This window comes from Cydia splendana, chromosome Z (assembly GCF_910591565.1).
Source record: "Cydia splendana chromosome Z, ilCydSple1.2, whole genome shotgun sequence".
NCBI classification, from domain to species: domain Eukaryota; kingdom Metazoa; phylum Arthropoda; class Insecta; order Lepidoptera; family Tortricidae; genus Cydia; species Cydia splendana.
Window position 1 is genome coordinate 24,513,560 of NC_085987.1, and position 16,899 is coordinate 24,530,458.

Genomic DNA, 16,899 nt, shown 5'->3' on the forward strand with positions numbered 1-16,899 from the left:
TTGCCCTTCGGGCATCTAAAGAAACCTAACGAACCTAACCTACCTACTATGACTAATTAGTTTCTTTTATAAAACCGTTTCTCCTACTGCAGAGGGCTCCTCTCCTTCATGCTTTGTAACATTTATGAAAAAATCATATTATGACCACTAAATATATGACTTAATTTTTAGGGTTCCGTACCCAAAGGGTAAAACGGGACCCTATTACTAAGACTTCGCTGTCCGTCCGTCCGTCCGTCCGTCCGTCCGTCCGTCCGTCTGTCACCAGGCTGTATCTCACGAACCGTGATAGCTAGACAGTTGAAATTTTCACAGATGATGTATTTCTGTTGCCGCTATATCAACAAATACTAAAAACAGAATAAAATAAATATTTAAATGGGGCTCCCATACAACAAACGTGATTTTTGACCAAAGTTAAGCAACGTCGGGAGTGGTCAGTACTTGGATGGGTGACCGTTTTTTTTTGCTTTTTTTTTTTGCATTATGGTACGGAACCCTTCGTGCGCGAGTCCGACTCGCACTTGCCCGGTTTTTATGTCTATATTAATACTATGCACTGCAGTACTTCGAAGGAAAAACATTTATGGATATCAAGCAGATGACTTAAAATTTTATGCTAATTAAATTAATGACTATAAAAATTATGACTTAACTCATTTATGACAAAAACCCAGTTATGCTCAGGAATAATTCTGACTAAAGATTTTTATGACTTACAATTTTATGCATAAAGTGTTATGACAATTAAAAATATGACAAAAGTTTTTATGCGACCAGAGGGAGTCCCCCGTAAAATTAGTTTAACATCCACTTTCATACGCATAAATAGTACAAAGTAGATGATGTCCACAACCCCTTCCTTCTCACACACCCACTTGGATTTCTCGCTCTCCATTTCAAGGAACAGGTTAAATTGAAAAAAATATATGACTTCGGTTGGTAATCCTTTACGGTATACTAGACAAGCTCTGGCTCTTATTTTCTTGAAAGAATTAACTATTATATGGTTTAAAAAAACTTGTTAGTTAGGTTTTTAGAGCTAACATTTTACGCGTCTTATTGGTTCACTAACAATAGAAATCGAAGCTGATAAAGAAGGGATGACCGTATGGTTACGGGTAGATTGTAATATTCCCTCTGTCACGCGACATAACTCGCTCGGATCAATAAACCCGATTGGAGCCGATCAAAAGGTGCGGGTGTTATCATCCATGGGTAATCAATGGCGATCCAGTAACACGTTAACCCTTTTGCGCGTTCACGTGAAAAATGAATCGTGTTTAAGATCGTCATTGCACGTGGCTGAATTCGTAAATTTCCGAACCCTCAATTCACATATTCATTCATCTGCGCAAAAAAGTGTACTTACACGTCATGCATGTTTACCTATTTATGTAAAGTGCATCCCAGACACTTTTTACGGTATCAGCATCGCTCGTCTTATTCTTTTTTCTTATCATTCTTCATTCGTCACTCGTTCCTTACTCGTCTTGTTCGCTGTTTGTCACTATCTTCTTTGGTAATATTAATTAACTCGTCTTTCTCTTATTTAATATAATTATCTTATTCGTTTTCCGTCATGGTCTTCCTTAGTCTCTTACGTCATTTGTCTCTATCGTTTTTAGGGTTACGTAGTCACCTAGAAACCCTTATAGTTTCGCCATGTCCGTCTGTCCGTCCGAGGCTTTGCTCCTTGATCGTTAGTGCTAGAAAGCTGCAATTTTGCATGGATACATAAATCATGCATGTCAACAGAACGGTAAAATTAAACCTACAAAATAGTTATTTGTACAACAAGAGATCAAAGTTTGATATTTCTTCGAGTGCTTATTTTGAGTCCCGTGCAAGCGAAAGATTCTATAATCTCTCGCTACGCTCGTGAATCTAATTTAGAATCTTGAGCGTAGTAAGGAACTCAAAAGCGCACGAGATGTAAATAACTTTGATCTCGTGTAGTACACAAAATTTTTCACCTGAGCAGTGAGAACATAGCTATTAGACAACTTGAATAATGTAATCCTTCTTCATCACTTAATACTTGCACTCATGTTTTCTTAAGATATACAAACAATTAAGTTTAATTACCGCAATCGAACACAAAAACAAAACGTAATAATAAATTTCAGTAAAATAATATGGAAATAACGACCATTAGCTGACACTTCAATCGACAACTTTTTTTGTAAAAAAAAAGCCTTGTAATATACGGTCCGAATTGCAGATACCTACTATTTGTCAACTATGGTAGAAATTTTCTTAAAAGAAAACAATTAATTTTGCGTGATAATCTGTGTATTTTTTGAGTTCATTATTTTAATTGTACAATAAAATACCTAAAATAATTATAGTATTTTATCAGTTTTTGGGTCATTCCACCGTTTCGGGTGTTACACTTGAACTCTTAAAATAAGGTTTTATTCGATATTGTAACAGGAACTAGGAGGTTATAACTATTGATTCATCTACTACTTTGATAATATTTTCTTTTCCTGTACACACATAATTAAAGTATAAGAGCAATAACGAGAGAATCACTAAAAAGTAGCTGTTTCGGGCGTTACGGGAATTGGCCTATACCTTCGGACCATCAGTACCAAAATGCATAATTTAGCGAATTTTGTCAAGTAACCTCCAGTTTTATTTATGTCAAGTAATAATAGTTAGTATAGTCTACTGAAACACCGAAGTAACACTTAGTATCACTTTTCAATTAATTTTAATAAAATAAATTACCTGTTTCGGGTGTTACTCATGGTTCGTTTCGGGTGTTACGAGTACGAAATTAAGACAGATTTATACGAAATTATGGCTCATTTTATTTAAATTATTGTCTTTTTAATAAATTCGATTAAAAACATAAGTAATAAATGCTGAATTATTATAAAATACATTAATCTTAACAATAAAAACTGTTTCTCGAAAATATCATAATTATTTTTCTTTCGATGCGAATATTACCGAAAATATTCACTTAATCAAAAAATGGTCGATGGTGACACCTATTCATTTTAAAAGATCTATCCAACGACACCCCACGTCACAGGATTAAAGTCGCAAAAAAATTAAAAATATTTTGTACAGGAGCAAACCTAAAAAAATTTTTTTTTGTAATTTTTGTGTTACTACTTTGTCGCCATGATTGATTTATGTATCCATGACAAATTGCAGCTTTCTAGCACTAACCATCACGGAGAAAAGCCGGGGACGGACAGGCGGACGATCAACACGTTTCGGGTGTTACACAACTTCAAACTTTAAAACATACGACTAAAGCAGACGCTAAAACAACAACTATTACACATTTGTATAGGTTCACATCATAGCCTTTCTTTGGCAAAACATGTTTGGCTATAGTTAATTACGGGAAAAGTTACACATACTTTTATCTCTTTTTCGTTTCGGGTGTTACTTTGAGACCACAGTCTAGAATACTCTTCTAAAAACCGATTAATCCATGCTTTTTAATATTTTTAAAGACAAATTATAAAATTACGATATTTTACCTGAAATAACTGCGGGAAATTTGTAACAGTTTACAGTTACTTTCTTTTTAATTAGTCTTGCCAATATCGCTGTATAAAATTAGTTTTACGCCTATCATTTAAACGTTGCGATCGAGTACATGAAAAACATGTAAAAATTGTTTTTTTTTTCGGTTTTTTTTCTGACATGAAGGATTGGTATGTTTTCTATGGAAATAGGTTAGTGTTGACTTCTTAAACTAATTTTCATTTTTGAACCCTTGGTAGCGTTTATTATGGAATGACCCTTTTATCAAATCTTAAACTTTATTTTTATTAATTAATTATTAAGAATTCATACTCGTACGTGGCGTGGTTTGGAACGATGCGGTCTGAAGTTTTCGGGGGTCTATTATAAACCCTCAATATACCGTTGAATGTCGTTTTAACTTTTTTTTGTCTGTTTCTTTTGCTAACAGTGTGAAAGGGACAGAGATAATAGAATAATAGAAGTATTTCGAACTTGTATTAGACCCCGCATGTTGAAATGACATTTACTATAAAGGTCAACTTGAATGTCATTTTGTCTCACTCAGTGAGCAAAATCGTATTTTCGTGTATGTGTGTGTGAAATGTAAAATCGTATAATCGTATTTTGCTCACTGTTTTTAAGAAGCAAAGTACCCTTGTTCGAGCTGCTGAAGTGAAAACAATATTTTTAGGGTACCTCCCATACAAAATGATTTTTTAATATTTTTTTTAGTTAGATTTTTCATATAATAAGGGTCTTTATACCATTTTTTGATTAAGTTTATATTTTCCCTCCCTGCCTCTAACTTTTGAACCATAGGTCCAAAAAATATGAAAAAAATAAAAAAAAAACTTAAGGCGCTCTTATACACGAGTTTTACGTTTTCGAGGGGGTGAAGCAGACGAGTGGTAGAACGGGCAGGCGGGCGCCCCGCGCGGCGCACCGCACCATTCCCGCGCAGCACGTCTACGTCCTTATTCTGACGACATCGGTATTCTGAATTGTCAGTTCCGGGATTTTTTCCGGCACTTAATATTGAATAAGATTTATTAGCAAATTCGTATTTTGACGAGTACTTAATGAAAATAAAAATGGTAGGCAAGACGGCAAGTGTAGATAATTATTAATTGTAAACAATATGAGAGTATACCGCGACAAACTGAGAATCTAGTCAAATGATACCAAATTATTATGAGACATAGTACTTACTAATAGACCTTAAAAATGTAATAGAGTTAGACCAAGAAAAGTCTGCAACGATTTTGATTGCACACGCAGTGCAAGTGTTATTTTAAACGTCAAACTTCTATGAAATTATTAATAACACTTGCACTGCGTATGCTATCAAAATCGTTGCAGACTTGGTCTCAACTGTAATTATTTCAAAAAAATATCAACTTTTGAATAGAGAGTATTACTGCAATGTTCTGCCGCCAGAGTGCAGCACTAATTTGTTTAGTAAGCCATAGAGTAACTTATACATACTAGGCCTTAAACAGTTTTTTGACAAGTTTTCACTATGACATTGATGCACCAAGGCGGTTTGTTTACAGGTGGCCTACCGCGAAATGCGAAAATCAAAATTTATTTATCTGCCTCTCTATCGATCGAATACACAAGAGTGATAGAGAGGCAGAAACTGAACTTTCGATATTGTCGTGTTTCACGGCAGGCCATGTGATTGACCTAGTGACGCATGATGTCATGATGTGTCATTATGATGTCAATGAGGTCTGTTTACTGTATGTGCTAGTGGTGCAACCTACGCAGAGCTTTGCCTAATATTCCCTATTGACGAGTAAAAGTCGAGTAAATTGCATTTAAAGTTTGTAATGGCAAAAAAACACTTCTACTTGGAAATTCAAGTGAGTTAATAGCTCAAGGAAAGTAAAAAAAAATGCGGAAATACCCATAGAGTTATATATTTGACAGAGGGAATGTCACTTAAGACAAATTGTGACACTGCAATGGCGGACGGTTTGAAAGTGTGCGTGTAGACGAGTGATACTCGTACCATGTAACACAAATTGTCCCCTAATGGTAAAACAATTATTTTCAATATCGTCCTTGTTTTCAAATATGAAAGTAGGACAGTTTTACGTTAGACAATAAAAAAGTGTGTAGCTAACTGATTTTATAGGTCTTGAAAATGCGCATTACTTGCAAATTACATGCAAATTACTTTGTGCAAAAATTATTTGCAATACCTAATGATATTTAACTTGTAACACATCTGATTTTATACAAAAAATAAATATAAGGTAAATGTACTAGTGCTCGACATGTTAATGTCCAATAGATGACACCTTGCTGTCACCTCTATTGACAATGGTTTAAGTTTCAAGATGACATGTACTGGACTGGGACCGCGTCGAGCACCATGAGTATGTTTACCTTACATACGTTAACTATCAAACATTATTCATGTAAACGTCTTTAATTTCCTTTAGTTTAAAAATGCAAAATCAATAATTTAGCTATTTACCTAAATATCCTAAATTATCTCTTATATACATAATGATATAATAAGAAGGGCATCAATTACCCTACTTTCGGGAAATTACCCTATTCAACTTACTGGTCACATTCCTGTTTCGCATTTATAAACAATGAAATATGGAGATTTTATGTACTATACCGTGATAATTGATAAAATTAGCTATGAAAGTTATTCCGTCACTTTTTTTCTTTCGATCGGTACAATTCTTGCAGGATTTAACTACGCATGCCGGCATATTTTACATTTTTCGTGGACAAATTTACTTCACTGACGTTTCGATACGTCTGACGGCAAATTGGTGGATGAGGGCATTGAGATAACTGTCAATGTGTGTGTGTCACGCGTAAATACAAGGAAATTGGTGGATGATGGAATCACAGTTTTTGTCTTAGCAAAACTACGTCCGTAGTATTCTAGGTCCATGGAAATACCTTGTGGTGTCCAGATAACATACTAAAAGTCCTCGAGGGTAGCGGGTGTGCTGAGGGTGTAGGGGGAGGGTGGGGGGGGGGGGGGGGGTGAAGATACCTCTTTTCATATTTTTGCTCAGATCTCTAATATCTTAATTTTTTTAATTTTATAAATTATATTTGTAACAAAACAGAAAGGTTACTTGTCTTGTATTCCTTTATTAGCCTTATTTTATATATTAGGACTATATCACGAAATCAATCAACATTTGGCATGATGTGCCACATCCCTGTAGTTGCAGGCGTCCATAGGCTAGGGTGAATGCGGGTCGTATGCTTGCTTGCCACCGGTGTGGTATATAAAAACAACTGTATCAAAAATGTCTATAAAGCATTTTTTGGAATAAAGTTCCATATCGCACGGTACGAACTTGGCGGATGGAGGCTAGGCGAAAAAAAGTGTAAGAGTTTTCCGTCACGAGTTTCCGTCACGACTCTTTCTTAACTTCGTTTCAACCGAGTATTCCACGACACACACGCATTTTGTTTTATTACGAAAAAAGTTTAGAGTGATCAATTTTATTGTACTTACTTACACTTATTTTCCTTAGGATGTAAATACCTAATCCAATTAAACACAAAACCATTACAGCCATTTTTCGACCACTTCCACAAAAGCGCATGTAGGTAAATCGGAAACTAAAAGTGGTGAAATGGTTACCACCATACATTAAACACTCCCACATATTTAAAACCCGTATATCTATGTTTAAAAATGATTCAATTTGATTAATGTAATAGCTCTTTAAAATATGTTTACACAATTTATCAATCGTGACTGAATTCCGCATTGGTTAGATGCTTCGAGCAACACCGGCTTCCGACACATCGGAAGGGAGGGGCCCAAGCGATATCTCACCGTACAAATCTTTCTGCCATTTTTCGCGGGGGGAAAGGTGCACACAGTCGCACTTCTCACACACATACAAAATCCAATCTGTAATGACGACACAAATACATAGAAAATGACACAAGTCAAAGACAAATCTTGCAAACCTCGATCTCTTTTTGTGTACGGACGAGTGACAAGTGTCACAACACGCACACTAACACATTTTTGTTGAAGTATGTTATTGTATTCTGAGAGATGAGAAGTCGGATTTGTCACTCGACCGATCCGCAATTTGTACTGAGCGAGCAAAATCGATAAATCCAACAATTACATGAGACTAAAATATAATAATTGTGTTTGAATGTAATTAAACGTATGATATGTAAAAAAAATATTACATGTGAAATGAAACACTTTCTTTTTGTAAATTTGATGTCCCCGACCTCTTTTTACAACAAAAAACCGAGCAAACAGGCATTTTTGTGCAGCAGTGTTCACGCGCGCGTCTGGACTCGGTCTAGTGAAAAATCCAAGTGCAACTAGTTTTATTACCCGCGCTAGATTAGATTGACGCGCTAATCTTGTACCTCGGCAGAGGGGAAATAGTGCGAATGCCGCCTCCCTTCCGTGTTGCTCGAAGGTTAGATGGGTGTGTGCTTTTACTGTCCAACTTGTTGTAAAATGACATTATGACGGACGAATGTCTGAAATGTCCGGTGACATTTCAGACATTCGTCCGTCATTTTACCCCTATTCACTACATAATACGGTTTAGGCCCAGTTCTACAGATTTCTATTACAGATTTCTATCTCTACAGATTTTCAATTTTACAGATTCCCAATTCTACATAATTTGAATTTTACAGAATCTCAATTCTACATTTTCTTAATTATACAGACTCCCATTTCCACAAACTCCCAATTGTACAGATTCCCAGTCAAACAGATTCCCAGTTCTACAGATTGTCAGCACTTCAGACAATAATGTATCTATAAATGTAACACAGCACGATTAACACGGTCTTATCTGAAAACACGTATACGATTTTCAATTTTATCTAATATTTATATATATTAATATCTGGGAGACCGAGCTTTGCTCGGAAAACATATAAAAACTCAAAAATGCGCGTTTTCCCAGAGATAAGACCTAGCGCTAGATCAATTTATTGCCCCCGAAAACCCCCATATAGCAAATTTCATCGAAATCGTTAGAGCCGTTTCCGAGATCCCTAAAATATATATATAAATAAATAAATAAACAAGAACATCGGATCGCTCCTAGACCCGGCTGCACTGCGTGTAGCTGTATGCCTAAGGCTAGGTTCTAAGGTCTGTGAACCTCACCCTTGCTGTCGTTGTGGGGGCCAGCTCGACACCCTCGGGCACCACGGATTACATTGCCAATCGAGTGCTGGGCGAATTTTTAGACACGGGGCACTTAATCATCCGTAGGACTCAGGGCACGGCTTCCATACCGGCAACCCTGGAGCCAGTAGGTCTAACCGCGGCAGACGGTGTAAGACCCGACGGATGTACGCTCGTGCCTTGGTTTCTGGGACGGCCCTTGGCATGGGACGTGACTTGTGTAGACACACTGCCCTCGTCCCATGTGCAGCGCTCTGCCAGAAGGCCAGGTGCAGCGGCTGACGACGCCCAGACTGCCAAGTGCCGCAAATACGCATTTCTGAAAAATAGTTAAGAATTTGCGGCACTGGCGGTCGAGACTTTTGGGCCTTGGTCGTCAGACACCAAAACATTAATAAAGAATATTTCCCGGAAACTTGTTGGGGTGTCTGGCGACCTACGAGCAGGGTCATATTTTGCCCAAAGGCTGAGCTTAACCATACAGCGGGGAAATGCGGCCAGTGTCCTGGGAACAGTGGGGACTATGCCCCAGGTGACATTAGGTTTCGTCGAAAATTAATGTAGTACCTTTGTAAATATTGTAAATTTATATAAAGAACTGCTCGTTTAAAGGTATAAATATTATTATAATAGCACCTTTCTCTGGGAAGATAAAAATATCATAAGATATAGTTGGTCAAACCAATTTGTCAGTCAGTAAGAACCAGGAAAACTATACTCATCTTTTTTTTTGGGTGCTAGCACTAGTGTAAGACAAAGATAGTATGATTCTCTCTGTCTATGATTGAAATGAGGCAGTCCTTAAAAAAACTATATGTTATGTGACTATCTGACTATGTTCTATGAAATTAGATAAAAACTATTTCTTTAGATGAATATATAATTACTGGCTGGTTATTGTATTTTATCTCGAGTGCTCATTGTCGTCATTTTAATGTAAATGTCACATTGTTGATGCGTAATACTTGGAATATTCTTAATTTAGGCAAATATGGATGAAAAAAATGAAGAATTGGTGTTTATAAATACTGAAAAAGGGAGAAAGAAATTAATTATCGGACCAATTAATCGACGACACTTGTTTAGAGAAAGTGAATGAAGTAGCGAGACGGGAGAGTAGGTACCTACGACAAGACTTCTTCGACCACCGAAACTACCGCAAGAAGTCGAAATGCAGTCGAGGGCAGCATTCGGACCTAGCGAGGAGGAGCTCAAGAGTCGTGAGCAGAGAGACGTCCATTTGAGTGATGGCGATGAAGCTAACATGTTAAAAATGTTAACGGACTTGGATAAGACACTAGCAAGGAAACGGCCAAAAGGTAACAAATTTCCAATTTTAGGTAACGTTATTCGTAATATTGACCCAATGTTAAAAGGGCAAACAATAAATATTTGGTTAAAAAAAGTTGAAGAGTGTGCGCAGGGAGATGCCCAAATAGTTATCCCACGTTGGCCAGAGTTGATCATCGTTATTTTTAACCGACTTCAATTTCATAGAAGGAGGAGGTTCTGTAATCGGTTGTGGCTATGTTTTTTTTATTTTTTATTTTTTAGGGTTCCGTACCCAAAGGGTAAAACGGGACCCTATTACTAAGACTTCGCTGTCCGTCCGTCCGTCCGTCCGTCCGTCCGTCCGTCCGTCCGTCCGTCTGTCACCAGGCTGTATCTCACGAACCGTGATAGCTAGACAGTTGAAATTTTCACAGATGATGTATTTCTGTTGCCGCTATAACAACAAATACTAAAAACAGAATAAAATAAAGATTTAAATGGGGCTCCCATACAACAAACGCGATTTTTGACCAAAGTTAAGCAACGTCGGGAGTGGTCAGTACTTGGATGGGTGACCGTTTTTTTTTGCTTTTTTTTTCGTTTTTTTTTTTGCATTATGGTACGGAACCCTTCGTGCGCGAGTCCGACTCGCACTTGCCCGGTTTTTTTTATGTATGTTCATCGATTACTCCGAGACCCGTGGGCCGATTTGAGTAATTCTTTTTTTGTTCGAAAGAAGGTACTTCCAAGGTGGTCCCACATTAATCTGGCGCTGTTCTGATGATGGGATCCATGAGGAATTGAGTACCGACAAACATGGTACGGACTGCGCCAAGGTGGATTGGCAGTGGGTTCTTAGGTATCTACAGAAAGTATGATCATTGCTATCGTGTAAGGCAGTGGTGGGCAAAGTACGGCCCGCGGGCCAAGTGCGGTCCGCGAAAGGATTTATCTGGCCCGCCGCCGGTCATTTAAAAAATATTATAATATGGCCAGCAATATAATAAAAATACATTTTTGCTGTAAATCTGGCTCTGAAATTCCTTCAAGTTTTGGCCCCTCATGAAGAAAGTTTGCCCACCACTGGTGTAAGGCAATCCAACGTACATACATATAGCCACATTGTTATCGGATCGCCCTAAAATCATGGTATGCTTCAAATTTGGCTTGGCACCGACTTCAAACATATCGGTTAGTAACGCATATACTTAAAAACGGATTATATTTTATTTTATCCTTTTTGAAGTCGGTTTTCTTTTTTTTTGTAATTTTTTTTATTTTCATTGTGATTGACATCTGTAATATACAATTTATAGTTCATTATGCTTTGCTGAAGTTGGCAGGGGTCGCCCGCACCTGGTGTCAGGCTCTCCCTACAATGTCGCATGTTGATGCTCTCAGTCGTGGTCCTGTAACTGACCCTGTCCTCGAGGATGATACACATGTAATTGTTGATGTAAAAGACTGGTTATCTTCAGTGAGATTAGGTAGAATAACGAGAGGTATTTACAAGATAAAAATTCTAAAAGTGCTGTTCTACACGCAGACCATCTAGGACCGTTCGTTCGCTCAAGGAGAGGCAACATGTATATTTTAGTGATAATAGTCATTCACGAAATATATTAACATCAAAACTGTCCGTGATACAAAAACCACAACTGCCATTCGAATCTTCAAAGAACATTTCAGTTATTTCGGTACACCCACCCGTTTGATTACTGATAGAGGGTCGTGCTTTACGAGTACTAAATTTAAATCTTTTACAGAAAGTTAGGCATAAAACATAATACTAAATGCAGTTGCAGCTTTCAGAGCGAACGGACAGGTAGAACGCTATAACCGGACAATCACGGAAGCATTAAGCACAAATTGTCATGGACAGAGTGATAGTTCCTGGGATGAACACGTAGATAGTATACAATTAACGAACAAGGCAACGGGTAAAAGCCCTTCAGAACTCTTGTTCGGGTTTAAATTGGTTATTTCTTCGGAAAATATACTAGGAAACGTAATTAACGAGAAAATCGAACCCTTGACAGATGAAATCTTACAATCTATGGGATCGAAAACCGGTAATTCTATGCAAAGGCTACAAGAATCCACAAAAAGGCTTTCGATAAGAACAAGAAGACCTGTACAGCACTACAGAATATAAACTAGGTGATTTACTCGGGTTTTAACCGTGGTACAGTCACCTGCAATAATATGTTGCGCAACGAAGGCCGCAAAAATATCTGACACGATCTTATTTGTAGAGCCATAAAAGCGTGTCACATATGTTTGCGGCCTTCGAAGAGTAACATATCATTGCAGGTGACTGTACCACGGCTTTTGTACCACGGGGGATCACGGGTAATTTTTTTCCCCGTATTTTCCCCGTAGACTCCACTGCTCCAGTGTAAGTTATCTTTTTGAATACGAAACTTTCCGTGGGCCCACGGGTTATTCCTCGAAAAAAAATATTCCCCGTAGTCCCACTGCAATAGATATATCATGCATCCTTCAGAACTTAATATTGTTTTTTTTTAATTCTACGTAAACAGCTTCGTTCAAGTATTTAGTTTTCAGTCGAAGCATATTTTCAAGGCATGAGGAAAAGGTAACATTGCTGCGTTTATTAAATGTTATTTCGGATACTGAGAAATATATGGAAACTACGATTCCAAATAAGCGTAGAACTCAATATGTTTAACGTGACGAGTTTATACAACTGACTATGATGGAATTAGTAACTCACGAAATTTCAATCGGACATGCCCTTGAAAAGATAAGTTTTTATTTTGGTGCTTTATTTTACTAAAACTAATAAAAAAATGTGACCAATTAAAGCCATTTTAGTTCATATAAAGTTTTATTTAAGTCGCAGACATTTTGGACACAATTCAATTCACTAACAATTGGACCGAAGTGTTTATGGAAGCTATTGTGTTTCTAAAAATACGAACGACATCATTTGTGTGCTCCTGTCCAAAATCGCTAAGAGTGTCTTGATTTTGTGATAGCTGAACCCAGTTCTTCTCTTCCGAGTGCAGCTGACTAATGCGACATTTCGGAGGCAAATAAAAGTTATGCCCAAGTAATATTTTGGCCTTCTCGATGTCCGGAACTTCCAATAAATTTATATTTTCACACCCATTAATGACACATTTCGTTGGGTCATCGTAAGCACGCCGCAGTATTCCATAGAACTCAGACATTTTCTGTTAGTATTTCTATTAAGATAACTTGGTTAAACTCGACGTTATGTCAGTGTCACTTGGCATATAATAATGTCAACACCAACAAAAAAGGTTTAACTGAATAGTTTTTAAATCTTTCATTTCTGTCGTTTATATTTCTCCAGTTGTCCCGTTAGGAATATTTTTTTACAAAATATGTATGTATCTGATCAACCAATTGGTTCTGTATAATAACTTTAATAAACAAAATATTGGTGCTCGTTACTCACCACAAAATAAATCTAAATAAAGTTGTTAGCTAACTAAATTATTTATTTATTACTTTACGTTATAATTTTTTATCGTAATTTTTCTAAAGCATAACCAACTGTTATATCGCCCGCAATAAGCTCCATCTGAACTTCTCTTATGAAATCGTCGTTATCAATTTGGAGACTTTCACTCGACTTAACTCGTGAATTAAGTGTAAAAGTGGGCAATTTTTCCAAATGATTATTTAACAACCTTAGTATATTTACTGTTTTTTTGGTTACTTTTTTGTTAATTTTGCAGTTCCATGATTCGCATACATTGTTTGTACGGTGTCTGTTTGCATACACTAAGAACATTTTAGATATCCCTTGTCAGCCATTGAGAGCCCACATAGAGCAATAACTTTATGATTTTCTTATTCACTGTGCTATTGTATTCTAACTGTATGTAATGCCAGCCACATTGAAGAATTTTTTGGGACAGCAGTGGTAACACCGAACACAAACCAACCAATCTTTTTGCGGATTTCGTTTTTTTTTGCCAAACACTTGTCTAGCTTTTCGCCACATATTTTTGGACCAGTGGTAATAGCAACCAACAACGGTTATTACAGGAAAAACATCCTGAACGGCGTTTAATGCAGCAAGCTCGAAATCGCCGTGGTATTTTCGGGGTTCCCAATTTGGAAACTGCGACTTAATTAAATGAAACATCTTCACATATGTTTCGCTGGTTTTGTAGCTTAGCAAAGCATACAGTAAAGGCTTAACATTGGTTGTAGTAATCGTACTTCCAAATTCTCCGTGAATAATAAATAACTGAGCAAAGGGAGACGGAGCAGACTTGAAAGTTCCATCACCAAATATTTCTGTTACATCATTAACGAAATTTCTATCTTTTTCCATACAAAAGATAACAATCTTAGTATCGCCGCACAGAATGGTATATCACTGATCTGGGCGGCCAAAAGTCAATTTTTAAAAACTGATTGTGGGTAGAATAATGAGATAGGTTCAGAAAGTCTACTTATTGACGCACTATAATCTGTCAATGTATTCGACCTTATCGCTAAACTATGCTCGTGTATAGCTGGTTGCAATATTAAGTATTTGAAGTGCACTTATTTTCTCAAACGACACATATCAAATCGGGGTGACTTTTAATAGTGAATTTGTATGTTTTTGCGATAGAATGTATAATAAGTTACCTTAAATGTTATGATGGCAGGTAAGAATGTTTCGTTTGTATATGTTTTTAATAGGATTGATTATGTTATGGCGATATGGTAGCCATTCAAAAGTACACCCTTTTAACGTTCTCATTTTGCTTGTATTTTGACTTATCGGAAACATTTAGTTGTAGTTCCCGAGGTGTCCCGGCAGAAATAGGACATGTAGCACATACCTCATTTATTCTAGTTTACGATTTAGCTTTGATTTTCCACGGAAACATTCCGGAAAATGGAAAATTAGGCATCCAAACGTTATATGGTCAAAATGTATGATTTTATAAATTTGTTATTTTTTGGTAATTTTGATTTTTTATTGTTTTCAGGGCCATCTAATGTTAAATTAATAACTCGATCTAAGTTATTCGAGTTGATACAGCAAACGAAATTGCCAAATTTAAAAAGTAAACTGGACTTTATCGAAAATGATTTGCTTGGAAGGGTAAACTTTAATGATGAACAAATAAGGGAAATCAAGCATAATTTTAGTCGGTTCAAGTCTGAATTGAGATCTAGATGGGCTGCAGCACACAATAAAGAAGATGATTTCTAAAAAAAAATGTCGATTGGCTAGATATACAGATGAAATGGTGTCTGATGAAATATCGACAGACCCGTCTTTGTCTGATCAAAGTGACACGATTTCTGACAGATTTTTGTTACTACTTTGTACATATATTATTATACCTACTTTGAGCTAATATAGAAAAATCCTTTTTTTTTTTTAATTTCACCATAATTTTCTTACCGTATAGATAAAAAATGAAATATTAGCTTAATATTACTGTAACTACCAATATAATATCAAAAATAATATTGGCCGCCCCGATCAGTAAAATACCACACTGTGCGCCGTCATAATAATCTGCCACTAAATATTGCAAGTGCTGCACTGGTATCTGCACTTCTTCAAAAACTTTAAAATGTAATTTATTAACGCCTGCCGATTTATTGTGTGAATAATACAAGCTATGCTTTGCATTTTTGAATGCAGGTAAAGGCGTAATTAGGTCGTAACCTTTCTGTTGCCACGTATCTAAGGCGTCATCATATAACTCGGGTATAGGTATATCTGTTTTTTGTGCAGCTTCCTTTATGTTATTCATTGCAATAGCCTTTTCATTTTGCAGCAAATTCTGAACGCATGAGTGTTCATGTTGTCTGATGACATCCCATTTCTGTAACATTTAAATACGTAGTAATAAATCTAGCTACTCAAATGACTACTACCATATACCGCTGTTTCATTATAGTAGTACCTATCCCCCTCCCTGTCCCCCTAGTGACCCGTCTGGCTTCGGACGGCAACATCGTCATATTTTAATTAATTTAAACAAAACCTTGACAAATTATACACACAAACCTTCCTCAAGAATCTATCGATAGGAGAAAACCGCATGAAAATCCGTTCAGTAGTGTCCGAGTTTATCGCGAACAAACAGGCAGACAGGCAGACGTTATGGGGCACTTTATTTTATAAGTAGTATAGATATAGATAGAAAGATTATAGGTCTGCGTGGTAGGAAATTTGAATTAGAACCTAGCAATCAAGTGAATCAAGATCACAAAACCCTCATCTGCTTAGTGTGCGTACGCCGCATGTTTTCTATGGAAAGACGTAGGTATCAAAAATAATAACTACCGATCGGCAGAAGTGTTATAGCTTACATCATTCCCAAGTAGCACAGATTAGCTGTATAGCAGCCGCATAATGAAGTACGAATACGCTTGAAGCTGGAATACAAAAGCTGCATAAGAGCTGTATAAGCGTCTTTTCAGCTTTTATAACTCTTAAATGGGCACAAATTTAGGCAGCTTTAAGTTCACATAGCTACTTAAGAGCGTTGTAGCAGCAATTTAACGGAATTATAAGGGGTAACAGGAGTTATAAGAGGTGTATCTTGACTGGGTAAGAGACCACCAGTTACCCTTTATTCAGCTAATATGTCACATGTGCGCCCTAATACCGGGAAATATTGACGTTGAGCTGAATAAAAGATAATTAATAACATACTTTTACACCTCTGCCTTAAAAATCAGCTATTATATTTAGTATAGTGACGACGAACGCAGAGGTGAACATATTTATATTGAAGCAAAAACGTTAAGCGCAACGACACCATAAGTCATTTTCTTAAAGTGTTTAGTTAAATGTTTGTACATGATCTTTTATGTATTAATGCGAGAAAGATGTTTGGGCATGCAAGTTTATTGACATTATATATATACATTATCTAAGAAAATTTTAGTGCGCCACAAAAATACACAGTATTTATTTAAATTAATGATATAAATAAGCTATG

At 36.6% G+C, this 16,899-nt stretch overlaps 2 long non-coding RNA genes across 2 annotated transcripts in view; one reads left to right on the forward strand and one right to left on the reverse strand.

Annotated features, from left to right (window-relative positions):
- Positions 1–5,503, reverse strand: part of LOC134804947 (uncharacterized) — a 229,868-nt gene extending 224,365 nt beyond the window's left edge. The window contains exon 1 of the long non-coding RNA XR_010146207.1: positions 5,405–5,503. This is a non-coding gene — a long non-coding RNA (uncharacterized LOC134804947). The remainder of the gene's footprint in view (positions 1–5,404) is intronic.
- The window catches only part of LOC134804924 (uncharacterized), a 421,906-nt gene that overhangs the window by 173,037 nt on the left and 231,970 nt on the right, over positions 1–16,899 (forward strand). The gene's annotated exons all lie outside the window — the stretch shown is intronic.